At 41.7% G+C, this 26,229-nt stretch overlaps 1 long non-coding RNA gene across 1 annotated transcript in view; it reads right to left on the reverse strand.

Moving 5' to 3' along the window:
- Positions 1-2,156: 2,156 nt before the first annotated feature.
- Positions 2,157-26,229, reverse strand: part of LOC137141197 (uncharacterized) — a 36,607-nt gene continuing 12,534 nt past the window's right edge. The window contains exons 2-4 of the long non-coding RNA XR_010916568.1: positions 16,730-16,776; positions 15,830-15,935; positions 2,157-2,590 (exon numbers count right to left, since the gene is read on the reverse strand). This is a non-coding gene — a long non-coding RNA (uncharacterized lncRNA). The remainder of the gene's footprint in view (positions 2,591-15,829; positions 15,936-16,729; positions 16,777-26,229) is intronic.

Genomic DNA, 26,229 nt, shown 5'->3' on the forward strand with positions numbered 1-26,229 from the left:
AAAGCCAAAATGCTATGTCTGCCTACATTGTAGAACAGGGACTTGTATCCCTTTTTCTCACACAATCCTGCAAGGGTATACCTTTACATAGAGTCTATCTTTGTCTTTCTTAAAGGCCTACAATGGCAGGATCATTAACAAAAAATATATAGATGTTCCATGTAAGTGCCTTAATCCAGCTGTACATTCAATAAGCATCTGCTTATACCTGGCCAGAATTTGGCCCCCCAGTGTGTAGCTGTCTAAAGAGCAGGAGTAAGTAATGATTTATAAGTATTTTGGTTACAGGAGATCCAAAGTGCAAGACGTTCATATGATGATCCCTGTTTTCTGTCCTCACCACAAGTTGTTACACAAAATACGTTTTTATCTTAAATTGGCTTTGATTTGAGCAGACAGTGCAGATTGCGATAGATTGTGATTTCATTTACAATACTTAAAATCCTGGTGTTACAAAATAAATCTTTTCATATGAAATTCTTTTTGGTTCTTCCTGCTATGATGTGATGACCTCCTATCCAATGCAGAATAGCTGAAAATAAATCCATCCAAAGCAGGTCAATACTCTAGATAGGGTTGATGTAAAAATTTGTAAAGAGCAATGTAAGGTATTTTTTTCTTCTCCCCCAAAGGCATGATTGCATTGCCTCTACACTACTCCTAGTCCCTTCTTAACAGTTTTATTTTAACATTTTATTTTTTCACTCTCTATTCCTCTCCAACAAAACTGATTTGTAACAGACTCTTGTCTCATCATATAGGGCCTGATTCTGAGAGTTCTGGATGTGTAGCACCTCACAGGATCATGTCTTCCAAGCATTTACTTTTAGGGGCAATGTCTTCAGATACTACAGTGATGAAGATGGTAAAACAACTTGAATAGAATTCTTAATTTTGCATTCATCTTGTAAAATTACAGAAGGCATTTACTCTAACCTTGTCCATCAAAAATGTGAACATCTAATTTCTCCAAAGCCTTCTTTGATTACTTTTTTTTAATCTTGGTGCATATCAAAGTGCAAGGATGAAGCTTTGTTCCTGCTGTCAAGACAACCACTGCCTCGTTAGCAAAAGGGAAATCAAAGACTTTCTGAAGTCGAGTTGAGTTTGAACCTGAAGCTGAAGGCTGCAGACACTAAGCACACCTGGTACTCTCAGCAAAAGCAGGATACTCAAGAAAATTGAAGCTTCAAATAGAGGCTTCCACCTAACAAGCTATAATTTCTCTTCACTGGAGGAGGGGGAAGGTCAACGAAGAATTCAACATGACAATCTATTTGCTAAATCAGTGAGGAGGAGTTCAAGACAGTCTTCAGAATACCACAAGACAAAAGCCTCATTACATATAATTACTGATTACCAGTACCACAGATTGATAACAAGCTTGCTCTGCCAATTTTATTCTGTCATTATTAGAAGAGGCAATTAAACTAATTAACAAATCAACTTTTCTGTGCAACAGTGGATTATTGACCTCCACTATAATAAAGCAAGGTTAGCTAGTGAAGGGGATTAAGTAGGACGCCAACCTTGGAACAGCACAATCTTCAAAGTTTAGCAACAATATGTGTAAGGTATCCAAAATAATTAGTGGATTGTTATAAATTGGAAAACTAATAAATATATGTTACGCATCCTGGAATGTTTAGCTAGTTAGTTTCAAGTTACAAAGCTCTCAACCTTTTGTATACTGGGATCCTCTTTTCCATAACATGATCCTTCTCCCACCTAGCCAGGATCTATTAGGAAGCCTCCCTTTTAGCAATAAAGGGAGGGCAAGACAGCTGTGACCCCCTGACATCTGTTCAAAGCCCTCCTTTGGAAATCAGGGTTCCCAGATTGAAAACCACTGTCCTATAGGATTAATTTAAAATAAAAATGTGGTTGCTGACAAAAGTGGTTAATGGAGCTCAGAGTGAAAAATATGTACCTAATCTAGTACATGAGTAAAATTTCTACACTCACTGGGATTTTTAAAAATCTGCATGGTCTGAATGTCTGCATGCTATGCACTATAGGGAAGGCAGTGAATATCCTTTTGCCCATTGAGAGTGGGGCTATAGGATTAGGCACCTTACACGGACTGCAGGGAGTTTCAAACTACAGGGAGGGCAGCATGGCAGGAACAAAGTGTTGAAAAGCTAAGCAATCCCAAGGTAAGTCTAAATAGGTAAGCATGGAACTACATTGTTCCTTGGTGCTAGGTAAGTGCAGCAGAGGCTGCCTCTGGGGACATGCCAAAGATACCTCATGAGAGTGGAAAGAGGGACAGTTCATGAAAACAGCCAATGTATGGAATAACAAAATACTTTTTATCTTCTACAAGTGTAAGGAAGGGGTATAGAAACAAAAAATGGGGGAGGAAGAAGATGTACGGATGTCAGTTTAAATTAGTGCTTGTCAGAGAAATGTTCTATTTTATTTATTTTAAGTTTATTGCTTGCGGCTTCCTGACCAATCTGCTGTTGGTCAATGCAAGGTTTCTCCCATTCACCAGATGCAGACGCCTCTCTCTCCTCCAGGATGAAGTGATGTTTGGGTTTCTTGGTCCTGGCTAGTCACAGCTATCTATTGCTGGAGTTGGATGCTCCTGTGTGAAGGGAACAATACAAAAGGACACACTTTGTTATTCACAGACACAGAGTTTCCACCTACCTGTTGCAAAGACACAATTTACAGGACAAAATATTTGCAGCATCCAGGTAACATTGTAGGGCATGTGGCTTTTGCCTGACAGTGGGGACAGGCAGGAGTTTTCACAGAGCTGGGAATGCTTTCTTCAGTGTTTAGACACTGTGGAGGTTAAAATCTAGACATACAGGGAGGGTCACTTTTGATAAACATTCTGCTACTGGTCGCTGGAGAAGTAGGGATCAGCAGGGAGAAAGATTATGCCACTTCTAAGCAATGTCAACACACTCTGTGGTAAGGCACATAACTCCTTCATACTCACCTGAGGACTGTTGGCTCATGGAACAGTGACCAGCCCATGTATTCCATGGATGGCCAGCAGTTAGCTAACAGTCTCCTCATGGAAGACAGACTGTGGCCCCTGCTACAGCTGAGTCTCCCTTCTACAGCTTCAGCATACTCAGAGACTGCCTTCTTCACCTCGCTTTTTGGTGACCTACAGATCATTCCAGTGACCTGTCACAACATTCACCTCCATCCATCTTCTTGCCCTATGGGGAGCCACCACTTCATCAGAGAGGGCTTCAAAGAGGAAGTCATAGATGCCCTGGTCAGTCATGTGATCTCTTCTGGACTGAGTCTGACAAGCCAGCCATCCCAAAACCAAAACATAAAGCAGATGCTGGTAACCAGAAAGTAACACCCACTGTGCATCAACTGCCTGCTTAAATATCATGGATTGGGTGTGGAACCCATGGTACTATACATGCAAATTGTTCATTATTTATTAGGTCCTAATTCCTTAGCCAACTGAGTGCTATTTTTTTTGAAAATTCCTCCGGTAACTGGGCACACAACATATTCTGTGGTTTAATATAGGCCTTCTGTGTTCTCCACCACCTAACACAATCCAGTTCTGGTGCCTTTCATTGCTCCTTTCCTGAATGGCCACAACAGCATATGCTTAATATACATACATTATACAAGTAAGGAGTGGAAAACTGGGAAGCACAGTTTAGTGGCTGCTTCTAAAAGCCTTGTCCTTGGAGTTAAATGTCATGTTTTCCTCTTACTTACCCATACAGCCCAAACAGGGGAAGGATAGTAAACCTGCTTTCCTATTCTCTTTGAAGCATTAATTACTTCTAACATAAGAGCCTTTCAGAAACAGCGAGAAAAATCCTGCTCCTATCTGCACAGGTGTAAATCTGGAGTAACTCAATTCACTTAATGGAATTTCTCTGGGATTACAGTGGTGTGACCAATAGAAGGAGTTAGCCCAACTGTTTTATATTCTCTTACATGTCTGTATGAAGTTCAAATTATCAACCAAGAAGTGTAGGCTTGCTAAATTTGGCCTGTGCATGGAGTTACATGACACAAGAGCTAATTAGAAAGGTCAGACAAAAATTCTTTTAAAAAAAAATGATTTTTTTCTTTAAAATTTTCATATAATTTTTTTAAAATTGCAGCTACTCTATAAACCATCTGGAAAAAAGCAAATTTTGGGGTTAAAAAAATAAAAAAAGCTTTTTGATTGTCTTTACTTGGCACATATTCAGTGATTCTTACAGAAATGGCACTAGCAACAGCAACAGTCAAAATGCCAAATGTGACCTTCACCTTATTTTGGCTCTTCCTCCTTTTTTTAAAATAATGCAGTTACATTTGCCTCTTTCTAATCAAAAAACATTCCTCAGTCTAATGAACTTTTAATTAAATGCCAGCTGTTTTTGTATGGAATACTTCATACACTGTTTTTAAAAGTGCCTTCTCAGAACCTTTTTACATTTGGATTCATAAGTTTCTAATTTCCTTGCTCACTTGCTTTAAAATTCATTCATTTATTTGTTGAGAGTAAAGGTTGGGAAGTTCTTTGCTTGTTTTCTTGCATCATTTGTTCATGCTGTGTCTATTTGAAAAACACTTATTGTTTGTGGGGTGGGGGAAAATTCAATGTATTGATTGCTATTTCCTTTTCCTTTTCTAATTTGCCTTTGTACTTCCTTCAAATTGGTTTTACAGTTTTCTTATCATCTCCATTCCATTTTTTTTCTCAGCTGCCTTCTGTTTGCCCTCTTATGCTGCTCTTTAATCTCACTGCTTTACCCCATCAGATTTTAGAACCCCTTCTAAATATTACAGGAATAAACTTTTAATTTGGCATATTTTTACTGTGGTCCAAATCATCAGCTGGTGTAGATGAAAGTTGCTCCACTGACTTCAATGGACAAAACTGACCTTCACCAGCTGAGGACCTGACCCTATGGTTTCAGTTTATTTTTGTGCAGTAAAGAGCAAAGTCATGAAAAATGCAATAAAAAGTCATCTAATTTAGTTTTCATTTCATTTAACTAATAGTCTTACTTAGTTTACATTGAACATCACTTTAAGACATGAAAATTATTACTAAATTTTTCTATATGACATAATCAGAAGCCTTACAATTTTATCATCACCAAGAGATGTCCTCTTTGTACACAGGCACACGGAGCCAGATTGTGAAAGTCTCCCTTTTGTTAGTGCGCAGGATCAAGTAGTCCCATTGACTTCAGTTCATTCATTCTTTACATAAGTAAGGATTCCACAGTCTAGCTCAGTGTCTCTCAATGATCAGTCAGTGAACCCGCACCAGTCCCTGATAACTCCCTGACACAGTTTAGGAAGACAGCAAGCTGGTCCCTGATCTCAAAAAAGGTTGAGAAACACTGGTCTAGCCCATAGTGAACCTATTTTCCAAATATGTACCGTATTGCCCATTGTTGTGTGACCATGTAACTAATGACCCTATCATAATGCATAAGTGCAAAGTGTTGATTTGTGAACTTTTACCTGTAATTTACAGACTTTTGTGGGTATAAAGTCTCAACAGTAACATAAAGGCACAAATTCTGGTCCCATTGAAGTCAACAGCAAAATTCCCTAATAACCAAGATATGACCCTGATTGCATTAACAGTGTTTTGCACTGAACATTATTCATACTGAATGATGTAAAGTATCATTTCTACTCACTGCCCCACTGTATTGGCCACATACGATTTTATTAGTAGTACCATGTTTGTCATTAAGCGCCTATTCACCAAAAAGTTATTGTTCTATTATTTTGGGTGCATCTGGGCCTCTGACAATATGCTCCACTCCCTAAACTGGAGAAAAGCCTAGAATTGGCTTTTCAAATTCCCATGTATCAAAAAAATCATCCTACTTTACTTTGTCAGTTACTGAACTGAGCCTCCACTGAAACAACAGTATGGGATGTCATTCCAGGACATATCTGTGACATACCAGAGTACTATCCAGGCTAATAGGTAGCTGTATCACCCCTGCCCTCTAACTGGGGGTGCCCTTTACAATGCTGTAGCCTCCATCCTGGACGGCTCACAAAGAGCTTCCAGCATGTAAGTCACTCACAGCTATGTCTCTGTGTGTGCTGCAGCCAGCCAGCCACACCTTGGCTCTTACCAGCCTGGGTTATGCTTCAGGGTGACTCCAACACACCCCCAGTCTCGGATTTTCCCCCAGAAATGTATGTCTTGTGCTGCCCAGCCCTCTCCTGGACAGGACAAATATATTAAATCTGTTATTCTTTATTACCCCAAATGGAGTTACCCAGACACTTCAACTTGAACACACTAGATGAGATAAAACAAGGTGATTAAGTACAAAGAGACTGCTTTTAAGTGAGTAAAAGTAAAGAGGCACAAAAAGTCAGAAAAATAAAGATAAAATATTTACCAATGCCTAACTTAAATATATTACATTCAAGCCAAGTTTCTCACCACATGCTCCAGCAGATTACTGACCAAACTCTCAGGTCAGGACCCCTCCCCCTGAATCCAATGCCTGCTTCCTTTGTCTCTTAGGTGTAGTGAATGCAATGGGCAGGGAGAGAAAAGTGGGTGCCTTGGGGTGCCTCCTTTTTATAGTTTCTGTCCCCTTTTTGAAAAACATTTCCAGTTGAGAACCAGCAGCCAAAGAGTCTATGTGGAAAGATATTTCCTGCTGGTTTTCTCATCTGTTTGAACTTCTTTTATCTTCCTTTCCTGTTTGATGACTCTGTTTACTGCTCAAATGCAAATTAAACAGAGCATACATTCCTTTGTTTAGGACAGACTTGTTTGCCAACTTCTGTTTGGGCAGAGCTGTGATGTTTGGAACACGTGTTAATAACACCATAAAGGGAAATTGTATAACTGCACACAATGTTGCCACACATATTTTACCAGAACAATTCTGACCAGCAAACTATAAGTTTTCAAATGATACCTTACAAGTCATTCTTTATACAAAGATTATTACAACTGACTGTGTAGGGTTAAATATAGAGGGGTGTATTCCATCACAATATTAACACACTACTTTATGGCCCTTAAAAGGAATTCTATGGAATACTTGTTTATTTCTATCAGTGTTCTGGCTCCAGATAGCCAAATAATGTTTTTCTTTGTAATGTAATTATGTACAGTAGAACCTCAGAGTTACAAACACCAGAGTTACTAACTGACCAGGTAACCACACACCTTATTTGGAACCAGAAGTACACAATCAGGCAGCCACAGAGCAAAAAGAAAAAAAGCAAATACAGTACAGTACTGTGTTAAACATAAACTACTAAAAAAATTAAGGAAAAGCAGCATTTTTCTTCTGCATAGTAGTGTTTCAAAGCTATATAAAGTTAATGTTCAGTTGTAAACTTTTGAAAGAACAACCATAACATTTTGTTCAGAGTTACAAACATTTCAGAGTTATGAACAACCTCCATTCCCAAGGTATTCATAACTCTGAGGTTCTACTGTATTTCACAAACACGGTCTATGTATTTGCCTGGATCTTAATTTTTTTCACTCTGTCCATTTGCATTATGGTATGTTATTGCTATCTATAATACTTGTAAAGAACCAGGCAGAGTACATTACAGTACCCAGTATTATGGGAACTTCCAATAAGGGTCCATATGTGCAGAAAGAAATAGGCACAAAGGGTGAAATCCTGACTCTATTAACATTCATGAATATTTTGTCATTGACTTCAGTAAAATCAGGATTTCACTAAAGAATACCATGGTTTTTGACACTATGAGCTGGATCCTCATGGTGCTGGACACTCTGGCCCTGATCTAACAAAGCACTTAAGGATGTGCTTAGCTTTAAGCATATGAGTAGTTTTACTGAAATCACAGGGACTGGGCACGTTCTAAAAGTTAAACTAAGCATGTTCTTATGTGTTTTGCAGGATTTGGCCCAGAGTGCTCAACAACTTGCAGAATTAAGCCCTATGCTAGCGTTGGCTGAGAATTTCCTTTTTCTTTTCATCAAGCCCTCATCCTGAACATTGTTTGGCCTTTCTTTGTTGTAAGTTTTATTTGGATATTTTTAAATGTGATATATCAAAATCCTAGTCATACATAGTTGTAACAACTGACACTTCTTCCTGTAAAAGCACAGCTGTTAAGTACTGTACTTCAGAGCATAGGTCTGAATTATTCTCCTGCTCTGCTAAGGAAACATTATAAACCTCCAATGCTTAGAAAAAAAATCTTTTCTTTCTTTCTTTTATTTCTCACATTCATTTGAACAATTTTTTAGCTTAGAATTTGTGTAAAGAAAAGCCTTGAAAGAAAATTAAAATATCTTTTTTAAATGCACAGCAATTTGTTGATATTTTCAAGCTTTTCAATGTAACTGCATTCATAAATTGAATGTGTGCTGTTTAATATCAAACAATTGTTTTAATTCCATTTCAAGTGCCTCACTGTGTTCATGCTTGTTAATTAAATGTTTTATCGAAAAAAATACAGCATAAGTTCTGAAAAACTTCATCTGCACCTGCTTCTCCTTTGAAAAGATGTCCTTGGAACAACTCCAGTATATTAAATGGAAAACCATTTATAACAAATAACATAGTGTTTTACCTGTAAGCTTTAGCATGAGTTACTATGTATTATATTCACCATTCACTTTCTATTCACAGTCAATAATATGAACATTCTATAGGATAAAAAGTGAAGCATCATTTGAACTCTATTCAGATGCATAATGTTCTGGTGTTTTTGATATGGTGCCCTATCTCCAAAGGATGTCAAAGGTGAACAGAAAAACCCTAAAATGGCTCCAGTCTTTCCTCTCAGACTGAACACAGAGGGTCATTTATGGCAGCTGTTCCACCACCTCAGTTGCAGAGTCCCACAAGGCAAAGTCCTCTCTTTCATATTCATCAGCATCCGCTCAAAGCCTTTGGGAGAGATGGTGAAATAGCACCAATATGCAAACAATACCCAGCTCTACATTGCCTTGAGATCAAGCAGAAATTGATCTCAAACTTTCTCAACACCTAGCAGAGATAAACACCTGACTGAAGAGCAGTGGGCTGAAGGTAAACACAAACAAGCTAGAGTTGATGCTGTTAGGAAGAGGAAAGCACTATGAAGAATTTGCCTGTTCTAGGACATATTCCTCTATTGAGGTCATCTGCCCTCAGGTTGTTACATCAGTCTTTGGGATTCTTTTAGATTCCCCAAATCTAGTGAAAGCCCAAATAGTTGTAGCAGCAAAAAACACCCACTTCCACCTACAACTGACCAAGAGATTGTAACCTATCCTATCAGCCACAGATCTGGACATCATGATCCATCATGACCTCTAAGCTTCATTATTGCAACACAAATTTAGGCACTCACTCTGAGAAAGATCCCATTTGTATGAAGCACAATAGCCAACATGCTTAAAAATACAAGTCACCATGAACACAACACCCAATGCTCCACCTTCTGTGCTAGCTCTCCATTGAATAGAGAGCCTTGGGCCTAGTCTATGCTACAAAGTTAGATCAATGTAAGTTACCTTGTGTTGGACTATGTGTCTAGACTCAAATTTGTCTCTAGCCAGTGTAAGCATTACAACAATGCAGTAAAACCACCTCCCTGAGCAGCACAGAGCTATGATTGACCTACTGAGGTTGGCACAGTGGGAGTGTACACACTGCATGACCTGTGCTGACCCTAAGAGTCCACCAGTAGCTGTCCCACAATGCTCTGTTCCCTGCAGTGATGACCACTCTGGTCACAATTTTAAACTCCACTGCCCATGGGTCATGGAAACCAGAAGCCACCTGTGCCAGAATGTAGGGTCTAACAAGTAAGCTTGGACTCTGATCACCCAGATATTAGTTCCCCTGGAGAAAGCTGATAGTCAATCAGGCTGGTCGGCTGACCTAATTGCCACATCAGGATAGGGCTGATAAGAAGAGGAAGGAAGTGCAAGGGAGAGAGGGAGAAACAGGGCTAGCTGAGCCTAGCTCCATTGGAGCTCAAAGCAGAAGACCACTGTGGATATCTCAGAGCCTGAGACAGATAAACCTGCCATGAACAGGTAGAAGGAGCAGGGGAGACACAGCAGGGAACTGCAGAGATGCTGTTTGAGGTTACGCTCAGTGTAGCCAGTTCCACCTGGCAAGCATGGATGAGCCTGATGAAGGGGAAGGGACTCAGATAAGTGTGTATGCATTTTTTCCTTACAAAATGCTTAAATTTAAAGATGGCACCTAGCCCATCCCCAAGTTGAGAAGACAAAGGTATTGATTTTTCATTCTTTTACTAGTACGAGAAGAGGCAGAGGTACAATAAACAGAGGTAGAGTTGTCATCTGCTTTTCATTACCCTGTTGGGTTAGGCAAGTGGAGGTAGGGAAAAGAACATGTGCAGCAGTTTGTTTATGGGCATAGGGATGTCCCTTTTATCCTCCTGGGAGATCTCAATTAAGCTTTCATGGAGATACTCTCCAATCCTCTCCTGAAAGTTTCTAGAATTGGCTGCCTTATTTCTTCCACCTCATTAGGACACTTTCCCATGCCACTCTGTGATAAATTCAGCTGGCAACATTGAGTAAACAGACTAGTGGCATACAGACCCAGGCGGCTTCGGGATGCCCATAGTGTTGTGTATTTTGTGTCTTGCCTAATTGCCTAGGTTGCTGTAGCAACAGAGCTTAGCTTGTTGTCATAGCAATAGAGTTAAACTATTAGGGGATAGCTCAGCCAGTCCAGGCTGTTTTTAGGTTAGTTCAATAAAGGCACTCCCTGTGTTGCATCTCTCTGTGTTCCTGTGCTGGTTTCTCTCTCTCTGAATACAAGCAAATAAAAGGATTCAACATAACAAAAGTGGCGACGGAGGATGGGATCGACCTGTGCTGCACTGGAAAAAAGTAAAAGTCAATATAAGAAAAAAACCTTTCTGCTGTTTTGAAGGCTGGGCTTTTTACACTAATGGTTCAAACTGAAATTAAAACGGGCTCTACTTTGTTGTGACCGAAGTGAAGCAGACAAACTGGGAACAGGGAAGAAAAAAGCAGTGTTAGTGAATGGAAATCACCAGTAATTGTGTGTGAATGACCCCAACACACATGAATAAAAGACTCTAAAAGACAAGAGAATGAGAGGGGGAAAAAAAGAGGGGCAGCAATGCCTACACTTACGGGGGGCCCTGGGACCTTTTGATGAGACTCTAGAGAAATGGAACTCATATACTGAGCGTTTTCAGTTTTTTGTTATTGCAAATTAAATTACAGATGCAAAGAAGGTGCCCATTTTCTTAAGTGTTGTAGGAGCTAAAACCCCACCAGAGTTATCTGCATGGAGGGACTCTGTCTTCTCCCACTGCGTCTCCCCCTGGCATGTTTCCAGCTCATGGCCGCGCTTCCTGGCAGCCGGGCCGGTGCAAGGAGTGGTACGGAGCCGCATCTCCCTCTGGCTGATGGTGGCCACTCCAGGCCACTGCCTCTGTGCAGCATGGCGGCTGGCTCTGAAAGAGCCCAGCTGGGGAGGCAGTGGTGGTCCGCCCTCTCTCTCTCTCTCCCCACCTGAGCCCAGTTGCTGGGGACCCAGGGCCTAGCAAACTAGAAATGGGGGATTCCAACTTGCTCAGCCTCTGTCCCCGGCAGCTGGGCCTGGGCAGGGAGCAAAGTGGGCAGGTTGCCACCAACTCCCCAGCCAGGTTCTCACAGGCAGCTGCCAGGCTGCAAAAAGCAGCAACTCAGAGCGCCCACCCTCAGTCGGCATGAGACACGGCTCGGTCAAACCCCTTCTCCTCCCCGCCAGAGCACAGCTGCCAGGACAGGGGCTGACCGTGTCAGAGGGCAGGCGCAGCTGGAGAAGGACGGAGTCCATCTCCCTCCCCCCCGGCATGCCAAGCCAAAATCTGGGAGGGGCCCTTGACCCCGCATGGCCCCCTTACGCATTGCCTATGTTCATTGTCCTATACTCATACCCACAGAATAAGGATTTACATTTTATGGTTTCAAGCAATGGGAAATTTTATGGCTTCCCCCCTTCTCTGGTGGGCCACACTAACCATGGCTGGGGCTGGAGAGTAGTGCTCCAAAGCTGAGGTGTCAATATGCATTTCTTATTAAAAGTGTTGGTGAGGATAAGGGAAGAGAGTGTTGAAACTTTTCTTTCTTTTTCCATAGTGACTATAAATCCTATGGTACGTCTGTCACGCTGGCTGGATAAGGGGGACCCTTGAGGTGTATTCGGGAGCTCTGATTACTCCCTTCTACACCAATCTCGTGTGGGGGGTGTCACGCTAGCTGGATTGGGTGGGGGGGACGCATTTAGTATATTGTTTGACATCAGTATGTCAAAATCATAGTAATTCATGTGAGATATGCCATGTCAGGTACTGTTAGAAACGCTATCATGTGCTAAGTAAGATGATGATGTTTATGTTCCTGTGTTATATGTGTAATGGAGGTTATGGATATATCTGTATTTCAAATTGTGCTGTCTGGGTCACACCCCAGACAGGATGGCTGCAGAACAAAAGCCTGCTTGATGGTCCATTAAGAAATTCATAGGTACAAGGGGCCGAGGGGGAGAAGCCAGGGATATACCTGATGAGTCACCAGGACTTGCTCATGTGACTCTGGACTCCGTTTTGGTTCCTGTGAAATTCCACAAGCAGCATGGCAAGGGCCAGAGGACATAAAAGGCAGATGCATGGGATCCATTTTGTCTTCAATCCTGTTCAGCTTCAGTCGCCTGTCTACCTCTGGATCAAGTCATCTGCAACTGAAGCTGTGAAACAAAGGACTGAGACCCATCCAGGTACTGGATGTACACCAGAGGGACTATACAAGCTTGCAAACTCCACAGTTCTTCTAGAAACCTGATATAGATGGACTTTCAAATCATTTGTATGTATCTGATTGCTTTAATCCTTTAACATTTCCCTTATTGTTTGTTCCTTTCTTTTTATAATGAACCTTTAGTTTTTAGTTACTAAAGGATTGGCTGGCAGCGTGGTATTTTGGGTAAGATCTAAACTTATATTGATCTGTGCTGTGGCTGACCCTTTAGGGTCAGGGGGAACCTTTTTGGTAAAAAGCGTAGAGTTTAAATAACTGGTCTCTTAACTGGACCTAGTGGCTGATTGGGGGCCAGAGACTGAAATGCAGTAAAGGGGGTTGTGTGTATTTGTGTACTGGCTTATTGATAACCAGTTTGGGGAATCAGAAGCACAGTTTGTGGCTGGTTGGGAAATCTGACTTCAGTGTCATCCACCAGTGCTGGGAGAATCTGGTCTCCTTTTACAGCCTACCCTGACCTTGGCATTTTCAGGTGGCTACCCTGGGTGCGGAAGGGTCACAACATCTATCTGTTTTTATCAGCAGTTTCTGGTGTGGCGACTTTGAGGGGTGCCCCCTTCATGCCCACAGAATGCCTAACCTTGCTGAGAGAGGAGAAAGAAGACGACTAGGCAGGACACGTTCTGCGAGATCCTGCAAGCTGTTGTTGCATGGACTATGAACAAAGAGCTTGGAGGGCCATGACCAACAGCATGGAGAAAGACAGAGGACAGGAAAAAGGCCCAGAAGGACAAGAAGAGGGAAATGCACCAGGGCATACTAAGATTTGGGGGTCATTGTGAACATGAGTTCCCAGTGTGACACTATGGTCAAAAGGGCTAATGTAATCCTGGGATGCATAAATAGGAAAATCTTGAGCAGGAATAGGGAGATTATTTTACTTCCATTTTTGACACTGGTGCGATCACTGCTAGAATACTGTGTCCAGTTTTGGTCCCCACAATTCAAGATGGATGTTGTTCAACTGGAGAGGGTTCAGAGAAGAGTCATCAGAATGATTAAAGGATTAGAAAGCATGCCTTATAGTGATAGATTCCAGGGGCTCAAACTATTTGGCTTAACAAAGAGAAGTTACAAGGTGACTTGTTACAGTCTGTAAGTATCTACATGGAGAAGAAATATTTAATAATGGGCTCTTCAATCTAGCAGAGAAAAGTATAACACAATCCAATGGCTGGAAGCTGAAGCTAGACAAATTCAGACCAGAAATAAGGCATACATGTTTAACAGTGAGGGTAATAAATCATTGGTACAATATACCCAGGTTCGTAGTGGATTCTTCATCACTGACAATTTTTAAATCAAGTTTGGATGGTTTTCTAAAATATATGCTCTAGGAATTATTTTGGGGAATTTCTATGGCCTATGTTTTACAGGAAGTTTGACTAGATGATCACAGAGGTCCCTTCTGGCCTTAGAATCTACAAATCAGGACTTAGACCATGAACTCACTATTAAAAAAGATAAGAATGACCACTAACCTCACCTTGTTCAGAAGTGCAAAATGTATCTATTTAACTTAGTTTTCTTTCAGTAAATTTTTCACACGCACACCCCCATACCGACTTACACACACACCCACTCACACGTACAAACAAAAACCCCTAAACTAATCAAGGTATTTCAAGTATTTCTCTGACTGGCTGAGAAGGAAGAAAAAGAGAGAGAGAGATTGTTGTTGTTATTTCTATTTTTAAATATTTGGTTAGTGCACAGCTCTTCTGGTGGTGGGAGCCTTATTAAATAGATTAGAGTAAGCAGAGATGCATCACAATCTACGTAGAGATGTTTGAACTATTTTGTCTTTTTTTTTTTTTTTTTTTTTTTTGCCCTTGTTCTCTGTTCTCACACCTCTAATTTCTCCAAGAAGAATACATGATGTATTCTTACCAAGGCATGAAGATCATATCAGACACAAAAAGCTGCTTCAACTTTCCATGATTTCCATGATGTGCTATAAATCAGCTAGTCTTTCTGGTGTAGGAAAGAAGTGCATGCTTCAGTGGGCTAAGCACTATCCCTCCACCCCTGGAATCTAAATCAGTTTCATCCAAAGTAATTGAAAAAAGATTGAGATTAGATGCTATAAAAGGATCTGCATGAAATGAATAAAGGTCTTTGATCAATTCACAGAGTTAAAACATCACAATGGCACCGCACATCTGGCACTACTTAGTGAAGACAGTTGGCAGCTTCTCTTGAAAGAGTCTCAGATACGTAATACATGTTGGCATAAATACCCGCTGAGTCTGAATCCAGTACAATGTGATTGCTTCCAACCCAGTCTTCTAAAGCATTGCCATTTTTTAACAACAATGGGTTAGAGACAATTTGGTTTACACTGAATTTTGGCATAAAGTCAATGAAATTTTTAAGTCGTTTGTAGAGTGGCAATTTTGCTGTTACAGGTTCAGTGGCACCAAACCACCGTTACCTCAAATATCTTATTTTATGGCATTTATTAAGGTAATAAATATGGTTCTTTTGGAAGGGGACAAAATCCTATTTAATAAAAGTCTAACATTTACTAGAAACGTATGTTATTGTTAGGAATAAATTGCCAATCCTGCAAAAGCGGCTGGTCATTTAATAGTTCATTTTCTCTCAGCTCAGTAACTGAATAAAATATGCTATCAATCTAAAGCCAGCAGAGGTTCTTAACTAGATCTAAAGTATAACAGGTAAGGTTAATGTTTCCCATTGTAGTACCTGATATAACAGGCCTGTTTACTCTTAAATTTTTCCTGAACTGTACTTGGAATTATGATTTTTGGTTTAACTGCTGGTTTGTGAGAGGCAAAGTTGAATGAAAGCTATCCATTAGTGGTTGAGCAGGCAATCCACTGCCAGCAACTGGTGAATTTCTGTACTCCATATACCCCCTAATACATGGAATGCCCTCTTTAATTTAATATCCCAGACCACTACACTCATTGTCCAATTTTTCTTCCAAGACCCACTTCAGCCTTGCAAGAAATTATCCAAATAATAATTGGTAGGTGGGAAATTAATTGGGAATAATCGCACAGCAAAGGAAAACTAAAAATGTGAAAGTACCAAACCACTCTACTCATCCAATGTATTAGTTATCACTTTTCCCCAACTTTTGTCCATTTTCTCTCTTCCAGGCTGTGGTCCAGGACAGGGTCTGTGTCATCTTTGTCTGTTTGGAAAGTACCAAAACATTGTGGGCAAATAAATAAATACATACATAAAACACACAAATAAATAAACATGTGCAAAGGCCCACATTAAAAATGTTGATTGCAAAGCCATGCACTCAAAATGCCAGAATTAATCTTATCCTTACAATCTTAATTTGCCCCCCTTGTAGCAACTCATAATAGCTTTGACTACCCTGACAGCGGAAGTCTATGAGTGAGTGAAGAATAGAACCTAGCTCTCCTGATCCAAATTTAGTGCCTTAAACACAGGTAATTATCCATGGTCATCTCTGCCTCATTCACAGACTATTCTGTGTAGTTAATGAAGCAAGGATATTGTATACAATAAAGAATAATCACATAATTCAAGGTTACCATAATGCATGTAAATGGGGGTGGGGGGCTGAATTAAGTTTACATAGGAAGAACTAAAACTAGAAATCATAGCTCTCTCCTGGCTCCCAGTTCAGCACTCTTCAAGGCGAAAGGGGTGCTGCTACTGTGTCCTATCTGGAGTTCAAGTTCTATGGGGCCTGGCACATGCTCAGTGCAGAAGGATTGTTCAGAGATGTTAGCAGCATGTCTCTATAAAATCCTACTGGGCAGGTTCAAATGGTGATTTTCAGAGGTTTTCTGAAGCCAAATCAAGGAAGATTTTCATGGGAACTGCAAAAGGGACTAACCAAATCTCAAGACTACCTCTCTACCAAATTTCTAGTTCCTGATCCAAAGCATGGAAGAGCTAAAGTTCTTCCAAAACATTGTTGTAATAAATGTAAATTAGCATAATTACCTGTTTTTCCTCTACCGTTGTTCTTGGAAATGACCACACTGTTTTTGCTAAAGTTTAAAAAATAATTCAATCAGAGGCAAGACCCAAGTTTGGAAAATTTAGGCACAAGTGCTTAAATTTTAGGAAGATCATTAACAGCTGAAACCAGGGCAATGACAGAAAGTGTTAGGCAACCTCATCTACAGTGTGACTTTCAGCACTGCCTATAATAAGAATAATGAAGAAGTTCTGCAGCCACTTCGTCTAATTCTCTGCCAGGTTCCTTTCCATACTGAAGCTTTTCTGCATCCAGGATTTAGTTCACTCCTGACACCATGTCATAAAGCTGTAACACACAGGAATGCAGGTAAAAGATGGCTTCTTTTTACCTGGGCATTGTCACATGATGTAGGTCAAGTTTAAAAAGCTCTTGTAACATGAGAGGATCAGCATCCACTGACTCCACTGGCTACTCTTATACCTGTTATTCAGGGTCATTCTCTTGCAGACATAGGGTATGCCTACACTGCAACAAAAGACCTGTGGCACGGCTATGGTTAACCCAGGTCAGCTGACTCAGGCTCACAGGGCTTGAGCCGAGGGGCTAAAAATTGCAGTGTAGATGTTCAGGCTGGAGCCCAGGCTCTGAAACCCCATGAGAGCCAGTGCTGTAGCAAGAGCTTGAATGTCTATATTGCAATTTTTAGCCCCACAGCCTGTGAGTCCAAGTACTGCAAGTCCAAGTCAATTAATCCAGAGATTTGGTGCTGCAGGTGCTAAATTTTATTGCCACGTAGACATACCCATTGAGACTCTTGCACCATCTCACTATATATCCAGACTACGATGAAGAGTTGAAACTTCTTCCGCCACAACATATAAAAAAATCAAACCTTTCCTTTCTACCCCAATGGCTAAAATCCTTTTGCATGCTGTTATAGGGTGTTTACCCCACACTTGCCAGGAAAGGGTTAATGCAGACTGAGAAAGGGGCTAATTAATGCAGTTGAGGGGAATTGGGTGACTAAGTAATCTCCTGACTCACTGAGTAAGGGAGCCCAGCTGAGGAGGAATGAGCTGGGGTAGGGCTATAAAGGCATGAAACTGGCAGCAGAAGAAGACTGCTGGGAAAGTCTTCAGTCACTTCCTGGGAGAAGGGAGGTGCATTTGGGTTAGCAAGCCCAGCCAGCCGAGGGTGCGGGGAAAGGCAGTAAGGTCTAGAAGGGAAAAGATCTTGATTTCAGGCTAGAGGGTCCCTCAGCCAGAACCCAGAGTAGACAGTGGGCTGGGTTCCCCTGCCAGCCACCGAGGGAGTGGCACTAAATGCAGTGAATAGGAAGACTGCCTAGGAGTGCTGGCAAGGAAAGACTTTGATACCCTGGAAGGAGAAAACACATATAGAGACCTGGCTGGAGGACTGAGTCACAAAGAGGCAGCAGCAGCTCGTGGAGCGAGAGAGTGGCCACAGACCCAGAGAGAGAGACGGAACATGGCGTGCCACTGCAGAAAAGGACATTGGCCCAGGAGGAGGCTCCATCCTAAGAGTGAGTGGCCTACCCCATCACAGATGCAGTCGTCACCTTCCGCCCAGCAACCATCTTTATAGCCTCCCGACTCCTAGCAAATCTCTCTCCAATCCAGCCAAAATGCATTTGCCAAAATTGTTTTTCCTCAACTGTCAATGATCTGACACATTTCCATCAGAAAGAAGACTATATCAAACCATAGAACTGAGACTGTGTAAACTTTCTCTCTCCATTCAAAAGACACAACAAATCATTCTGATTGTACCTAACCTTGTAGCATTTAGACAATCATATAAGCCACCTGAGCCCACAAGACAGGAGAATGTATATATTTTTTTCTTTTAGAATTCATTGTGTAGTTATAAAATGACAGTCCATATATCAGGAAATTGCCAATAAAGCCAAATGTAATGGGGATAAAATAACATGTTCTCTTCTACATGTTGCTGTTGTATTATTCTTAAATCACAGAAGTTGCAGGTAATTAAAAATGTCCAGTTACTGTTAAAAGACAATTATTTTGAAAACCATCAAGGACCATTTTTTCTTAATATTGGCAGCTTTCCACTGGCTTGCCCGGAATTCTTGTTTCTATGGACTGGGTTTGACAGACTAAGAATACATCCAGCTGGTTTTCAAACTAACATGTTCAATAGTCTGGAGAAGGGCTGTGAGACATGTCATAAAAACAGCTGCCTCTATCTCCCCAACCAGTCAGAAATAAGCTGAAGGGAACAAAACCTTGAATAAAAACACCTCGACTTTTCATGCAAGGACAAAAGATAGTCATTATGCATACCAGGAAGGTTCTTTTATAGCTAGTAATTACATATAAATTGGAGAGTTACAATAAAAAAAATCATTTCTCTCTTCATTTGCTTAAAATGTGATTTCTGCAGCCATTATATAATTGCTGGTATTTTTCAGTAACGTTATTAAGAACAAATGAGCTACTGCTTCTGAAATTATCATAAAGATGAAAATACTGAAAATTCCTTATTAGAACTAGTTGTTCAGTGTGAAACGAGAGGGGGAAATTCATTATTTCTTGAAAACTAAACTTTCTTCAATGGCAAAAAAGGATCAATCTCTGTCTTTTTACGTGTAAAAAAAGAAATTAGTCTTATTCTCTGATACATTATTTCAAGCTCTCCATTTTCTTCAGGTTCCCTCCCATCACTGCAGAAAATTTCCACTGACAACTGACCTCTAGCAGTGTTCAACAAGCACAGAAATAAAGAACCCAAATATCAGAAAAAATCCTGAATTAGCAGGAACAGCTTCCAGTTCCTGCTGTTGCTCTTTCCTAGAACTTGACATCTGCACATCAACAAGAGAAATGTGATGTTATTCATGACAGCTAGTAAAGTCTGAATTCAAATTTACACTGAGATGTTGATAGATCGGACACTATATACAACACTTACAAGGGAAGATTTAGGGGGTGGGTGGAAATAGCCTTTTCTTTAAAACAATGAATTTGGATTCCCACTGAAACAAAAATCTAGAATGTAGAGCTAAAGAAAACTTCACTAGCGGCTCTCCTTCCATGTGTTTGAATATGATTCATCCTTAGGACACAGGGACTTTGCTGCTTCAGGGAGGTTGCTCCTCTGTGGGGCAGCTTCAGCGAATCTGGTCCATTGTCTTTAAGCTTCACCATGCATGGAGTGGAGGGGGGAGATTTGTCACCACTTGTGAGCCTGAGATACTAATTACCTATGGAGATCTCACCCTTAATGGCCACTTCTCATACTCTTCTCAACTCCACTTAGTGTGGAATGTTGCTACACCATCAAAGCCAGGCCAGGATGGTAGGCAAGTATAATCAGAGAGAAGCTTTAATAACCAGTCTCCACGCAGCTCTCCTCTCCACACAAAGGTCATGTCAATCTACCCTATTCCTTATCATCCACTCATCTAATGAGCCTCTTCTCCACTGATTAAGATCTTTTACCAGAAGATGTAGACACCTGAACCCCTGCCTTTGAAATAAACAAAACACAACTCCCAGATTTTCATCCTGCCCCTTCACAAAAACATCCAAATGTGTTAAAACACAACCTCCACTCATGCTGGCACCACCCCTGCTGCTCCTTCCCCAATCACCAAATTTTAGCCTCCTCTTCTCAATTCTTTGCCCTTTAGCCCACATCATAGCCCATGATACCTGGAGAGTTGAGACTCCTATCAGTTTCAGAGAGGCGTGGAAGGAGTCATTGTCAAATAAATGATTCTTCTTGAAGGTGAGCAGAGGATTTGACCCTTTAGTTTGTGTTGGGTTTTGTTTCAGATGGCTTATGCAGCTTCCCCTGGAGGTTCTTCAATGGCTCTAGTTCTTCAATGTTGTCTGAAGGAACTGAAAACACTGCTATATGTTGGGGATATAGAGGAATTGGAGGGCAGGGAATTTGGTAGCACATATGGAGGAAGTACGAGGACTGGGGGATAGCTGGATGCTGGGGGATAGGTGAACATCCTGCAGTGCTGGAGGAACAGGTCCAAGACAATTTAGAAAGATTGGACATACACAAGTCCATGGGGCCGGATGCAATGCACCCGAGGGTGCTGAGGGAGTTGGCCGATGTGATTTCAGAACCATTGGCTATTATCTTTGAAAGCTCGTGGCAATTGGCGGAGGTCCCTGATGACTGGAAAAAAGCAAATATAGTGTCCATCTTCAAGAAAAGGAGGAAAGAGGAGCCGGGGAACTACAGACCGTTCAGCCTCACCTCAATCCCTGGAAAAATCATGGAGTAGGTCCCCAAGAAATCCATTTTAAGGCACTTGGAAGAGAGGAAGGTGATCAGGAACAGTCAACATGGATTCACAAAGGGAAAGTCATGTCTGACCAATCTGATAGCTTTCTATGAAGAGGTGACTGGCTCTGTGGATGTAGGGAAGGCGGTGGATGTGATATACCTTGACTTTAGCAAAGCTTTTGATACGGTCTCTCACAGTATTCTTATCAGCAAGTTAAAAAAGTATGGGTTGGATGAATGGACTATAAAATGGATAGAGAACTGGCTAGAGCATAGGGCTCAACGAGTAGTGATCAATGGCTCCGTGTCTAGCTGGCAGCCAGTCACAAGCGGAGTGGCCCAGGGGTCGGTCCTGGGCCCGGTTTTGTTCAACATCTTCATTAACGATTTGGAAGATGGGGTAGATTGCACCCTCAGCAAGTTTGCAGATGACACTAAGATGGAGGGAGTGGTAGATACCCTGGAAGGTAGGGATAGGATACAGAAGGACCTAAACAAACTGGAGGATTGGGCTAAAAGAAATCTGATGAGGTTCAACAAGGACAAATGCAGAGTCCTGCACTTAGGACGGAAGAATCCCATGCACAGCTACAGACTGGGGACCGACGAGCTAGGCAGCAGTTCTGCAGAAAAGGACCTGGGGGTAACAGTGGATAAAAAGCTGGATATGAGTCAGCAGTGTGCCCTGGTTGCCAAGAAGGCTGACAGCATATTGGGCTGCATTAGTAGAAGCATTGCCAGCAGATCGCAGGAAGTGATTTTTCCCCTCTATTTGGCATTGGTGAGGCCACATTTGGTTTATTGTGTCCAGTTTTGAGCCCCCCACTACAAAAAGGATGTGGACAAGTTGGAGAGAGTCCAGCGGAGGGCAACAAAAATGATTAGGGGGCTGGAGCACAAGACTTATGAGGAGAGGCTGAGGGAACTAGGCTTGTTTAGCCTGCAGAAGAGAAGAATGAGGGGGGATTTGATAGCAGCCTTTAACTACCTGAAAGGGGGTTCCAGGGAGGATGAAGCTAGGCTGTTCTCAGTGGTGGCAGACGACAGAACAAGGAGCAACAGTCTCAAGTTGCAGGGGGGGAGGTCTAGGTTGGACATTAGGAAAAGGTTTTTCACTAGGAGGGTGGTGAAGCACTGGAATGGGTTACCTAGGGAGGTGGTGGAATCTCCATCTTTAGAGGTTTTTAAGATGCGGCTTGACAAAACCCTTGCTGGGATTATTTAACTGAGGTTAGTCCTGCTTTGAGCAGGGGGTTGGACTAGATGACCTTCTGAGGTCCCTTCAACTCTATGATTCTATACCATCTCACCCTGCCACCAGTGTCAAATTGTCTTTTGGTGGCACAGTAAGTGACAGATTGGATTTGCAGCTGAGAAACAGAGTGAGATGAAATGTAATCATCACCACTGGAGTGCAGAGGAAATCAGATTATCAGAGCAAATTCAGTTTTGCTTTTTTTAAACAATTATTTAATTATAGTTAAATATTTTTTAAAACACAGAATCTACCTGACAGTTTGACAGCCACTGACCATTCACTCAGTCTGAGATTCATTTCCCTGTGTCTTAACCTACATCAGCTTCTTAAAGGGCTGCTCTTTGACTGCTTGTTAATCATGCTTTTTGGTTGTATTTTTATTAACTTATTCTTCATTGTAATTAGATGTCGTGATTAGAATATCTTTTATATGACACTAGTTTATTTTTAACCGTTCCATCAGGCCCAGGGTATAAACTGAGTGCAGGCCCCCCACATAAGGGGGAGAAAAGGGTACACTTTACTGGGGCCTGAAGGCCCTGGGGGCCCCAGCCCAGACTGCAGCCCCCATTACCATGAGGAAAAAATTGTTCATGGCTCATGAGATTGTATGTATGGGATGAGGGATTGTGGTATGTGTGTGGGAGGGGGCCCGTGTTATAAGTTTGTACTAGGCCCGAAAAAATTACGCTTAGGCCCTGACTGAGTGCATTTCAACCACCTACAGCACTTCAGGAATATTCAAATCCCTTTTCTTTCTGAATCATGACAATTGCTGAAAACTGTTTAAATGAATAAAACCTTTAATTTACTCAAATTAAATGGAAGTATTGTTGTCTTTTTCAATATTTTCCATTATTTGTCTGGGGTGAGAAGTGATTCTTTCCCTGTGAATTTTCAGTCTGTTAGTGTGAATCAAAAAATCAATCATTAAAAAACCCTGGATTCTTGATTGAAGCAAGTGACATATACTGAATGCTATAAACATTTGCTGATCCAAAAGATGTATTTATAAACTCTTCTGGGTTTCAAAGGTCCTTCAGTAGGACACTTTTCTTTGTGTTCACATCAAACACAAAATTCATTAACAAGTGAATAACACTGGTTTGATTGCAGAGCGCACCTTATTTGCATGTCTTTGTATTCCTGTTGGAGTGCTTACCAGTCTTCTACAGCTGGTATGGGCTGTACTCAGTACCTGCTATTTGCCATAAGACACTTGATTCAACTAGTTACAGCCTTGAACCAGATTCCCAGAGAGAGTTTTGCATAAGCAGTACTTGGGTAAACGAAATTCACAAGGAAAACAATATTTGAAAGCTGAAGGCATGAATGGTAGGAAATAACTCATTTAAAACGAAAATATGTTTCTATTAATGTGACATATAGGCTCATGGCCAGGTTAAAAATGAGGAGCCATCTGTTTTTCATTAGAACAAAGGCTAGACTTGTGTCCTTCTGATCATGTCCATGTTTGAAGTGGTCCCCCTGTACATATCTCCCCCTTCCTTATATAGAAGGGGGCATGATCAGATCCCATTTCCTGCATCCCCAGGCCTTACAATGGATATCCAGCAGCAGGAAGGGGACAAGGAGTTGGTAGGCCAGGATGAGGCTGGAGGATGCTCATCATACCACATCAACATTCAGTGTAGACTAGGGAGGAAAAGATATCTATTAACTTTCCAGTGGAGACTCTGGTAGTGTGGTTTACAATAGATCTGTCTTGCTGGGGACCAGGTCAGAGCCATCGAGGCCCACCAATATATAGGTCCAAATTACCCACTTGGATGCTGGGAAAGCCCAGCTCCCACTCCACAGTTACAGCTGGCTCCTATCTCTGTGAGAGGCACAATGCCCACCCTACAAAACTTGACAGAATTCAAATCCAAAGTCTGCAGTTCAGCCCCATTTCTGCCTCAAATATTCCCTTTTCAGTCCTTTATGCATTGCCAGCAAAAACTCCCCTATCTTTCCCATCTCACAGGCCTTGTCTTCACTACAAGAAAAAAGCACATTCTTAACTCAAGCTAGCTAACTTGAGGTAAAATCCTAGTAAAACAAGGCAGTGTGTCATTTTCATGAATTAGCACAAACTTTGGTCAACGCAAGTTACATTGGCATAAAAGCCACAGTTAGTATATCTCTTGTACATGTGCATATTTGGCTCCCCACTTTGGTGTAGCACATACTTACCAGACGTGTGTGTGTTGATGCACAATGGTGCACTGCAGGTAGGTATTCTAGTGTGCAGCTCACCATCGTTCGGTGCACAGCCCAGGGACGAGTAACACTCATGTGGCTGAGCTAGGGGTCAAGTTCCCATCATGCAACTTTCACCATCCCATAATCCATCCATTTCCCACAATTTTTTACAAATCCCGCAAACCTCCATAGCACTTTTCACTGTCCGCCATCTCTGACAGAAGCACAGAGCCCACACAGCGCTGCGCTACTGTCAAGAACAGTGCAAACACAGGATGAATGATCCCCCAGTGGTTGCAGAACTGCAAGAAGAACTACAGCAACTGGGGACATGACGATTTTGTGGAGGACAGATTGCTATGGGACGTAGCAAAATCTGATTCAAGGTTGTTGGTGGCATTCACAGAGCAGCTGCCAATCGTGCAGTCATTTCTTGGCTCAAGAAACAAGCACTGACTGGTGGGATCACACTGTAATGCAGATTTGGGATGACAAGCAGTGGCTGCAGAACTTCTGATCCAAGAGGCCACATTCCTGGATCTCTGTGGTGAGCTCGCCCCAGCCCTCTAGCACAGGGATACCAGAATGAGAGCTGCATTCAGAAAGATGCAAGCAGGAACATTCTTTCCCAACCAGTTTATTGCCATTGGTGATGATGAAATAATAATAGTCATCCTGGGGACCCAAGCCTACCCCTTGCTCCCCTGGATCACAAAGCCGTTTTGGCTGCCTCAAAAGTACCAAAGAAAGATTCAACTACCATCTCATCAGGTACAGAATGGCAGTTGAATGTGCTTTTGGTAGATTGAAAGGATGCTGGCATTGTTTACTCATGAGATTAGATCTCTGTAAGAAAAATATCTCAATGGAAATAGCTGTTTGTTGTGTCTGCATAATATCTGTGAGGCAAAAGGGGGGTGGGGGAGCTACCAGTAGGGTGGAGGTGGGATGGCTGTCTGCTGACTTTGAACAGCCAGACACAAGGACTGTTAGAAGAGCTCAGACATGGAGCTAAGCTGCTGAAGGAGGCCTTCAAAGTCCTTTAGCAGCCAGCCCCAGTAATGCGGTATAGTGGGCTGTGCTATACTTGATCCTGAAGTTTCAGGGCACGGTTAGGAACTGTGTGATGCTCAGTGTACATTTATGAATATAGCACTGTCTGTTAATGCACCTATTAATTTTGCGGGGCCTGCTGTACATTTATAATTATTACCCTCTGTTAGTCACTGATCCTATGAATTCTGTGTTCCTGTACATAAACAAGTAGTGGGTGCATTCAGTACCACTATGCGTTCTGCAGTATATGTTATGAAGTAATAAAGATGAATTAATTTATAAAACATAGAATTTTATCAAAACCAGTGCAAAAAAATGTGCAGTTTAAAAACAAATACAATAAAAAGCTATGCAAATAAATTAACAGAACAGACCAAAACAAGGGGAAAGGACATTCATGTCCTTTTCAGTCCATTTTGCCAACACTTACAGTAACCATGGCTCTCACAGGCCAAAGTATGTGAAACTGTTGTTGCCTTCACTGTCTCCCAGCTTGGAGTGGTATGGGTAGGGATGCAGGCCCTGATGCCACAAAAAACAGTGGGGGGTGTGTGGAAGTGTTAAAATTGAGTTCTCCATGTAACTTTCGCTTTCCTATGTGACGATGAATACAATGATGCATGTGAGTGTTTTATCCCTAGCTGCTGCCGTTGCAACCTTGAGGGGTCCCCCCCTTCATACTCATGGAACACCTGACCAAAATAAGAAAGGGAA

Source organism: Emydura macquarii, unplaced genomic scaffold (genome assembly GCF_026122565.2).
Source record: "Emydura macquarii macquarii isolate MOO-44397 ecotype Brisbane River unplaced genomic scaffold, CSIRO-AGI_Emac_v2 contig_3019, whole genome shotgun sequence".
NCBI classification, from domain to species: Eukaryota; Metazoa; Chordata; order Testudines; family Chelidae; genus Emydura; species Emydura macquarii.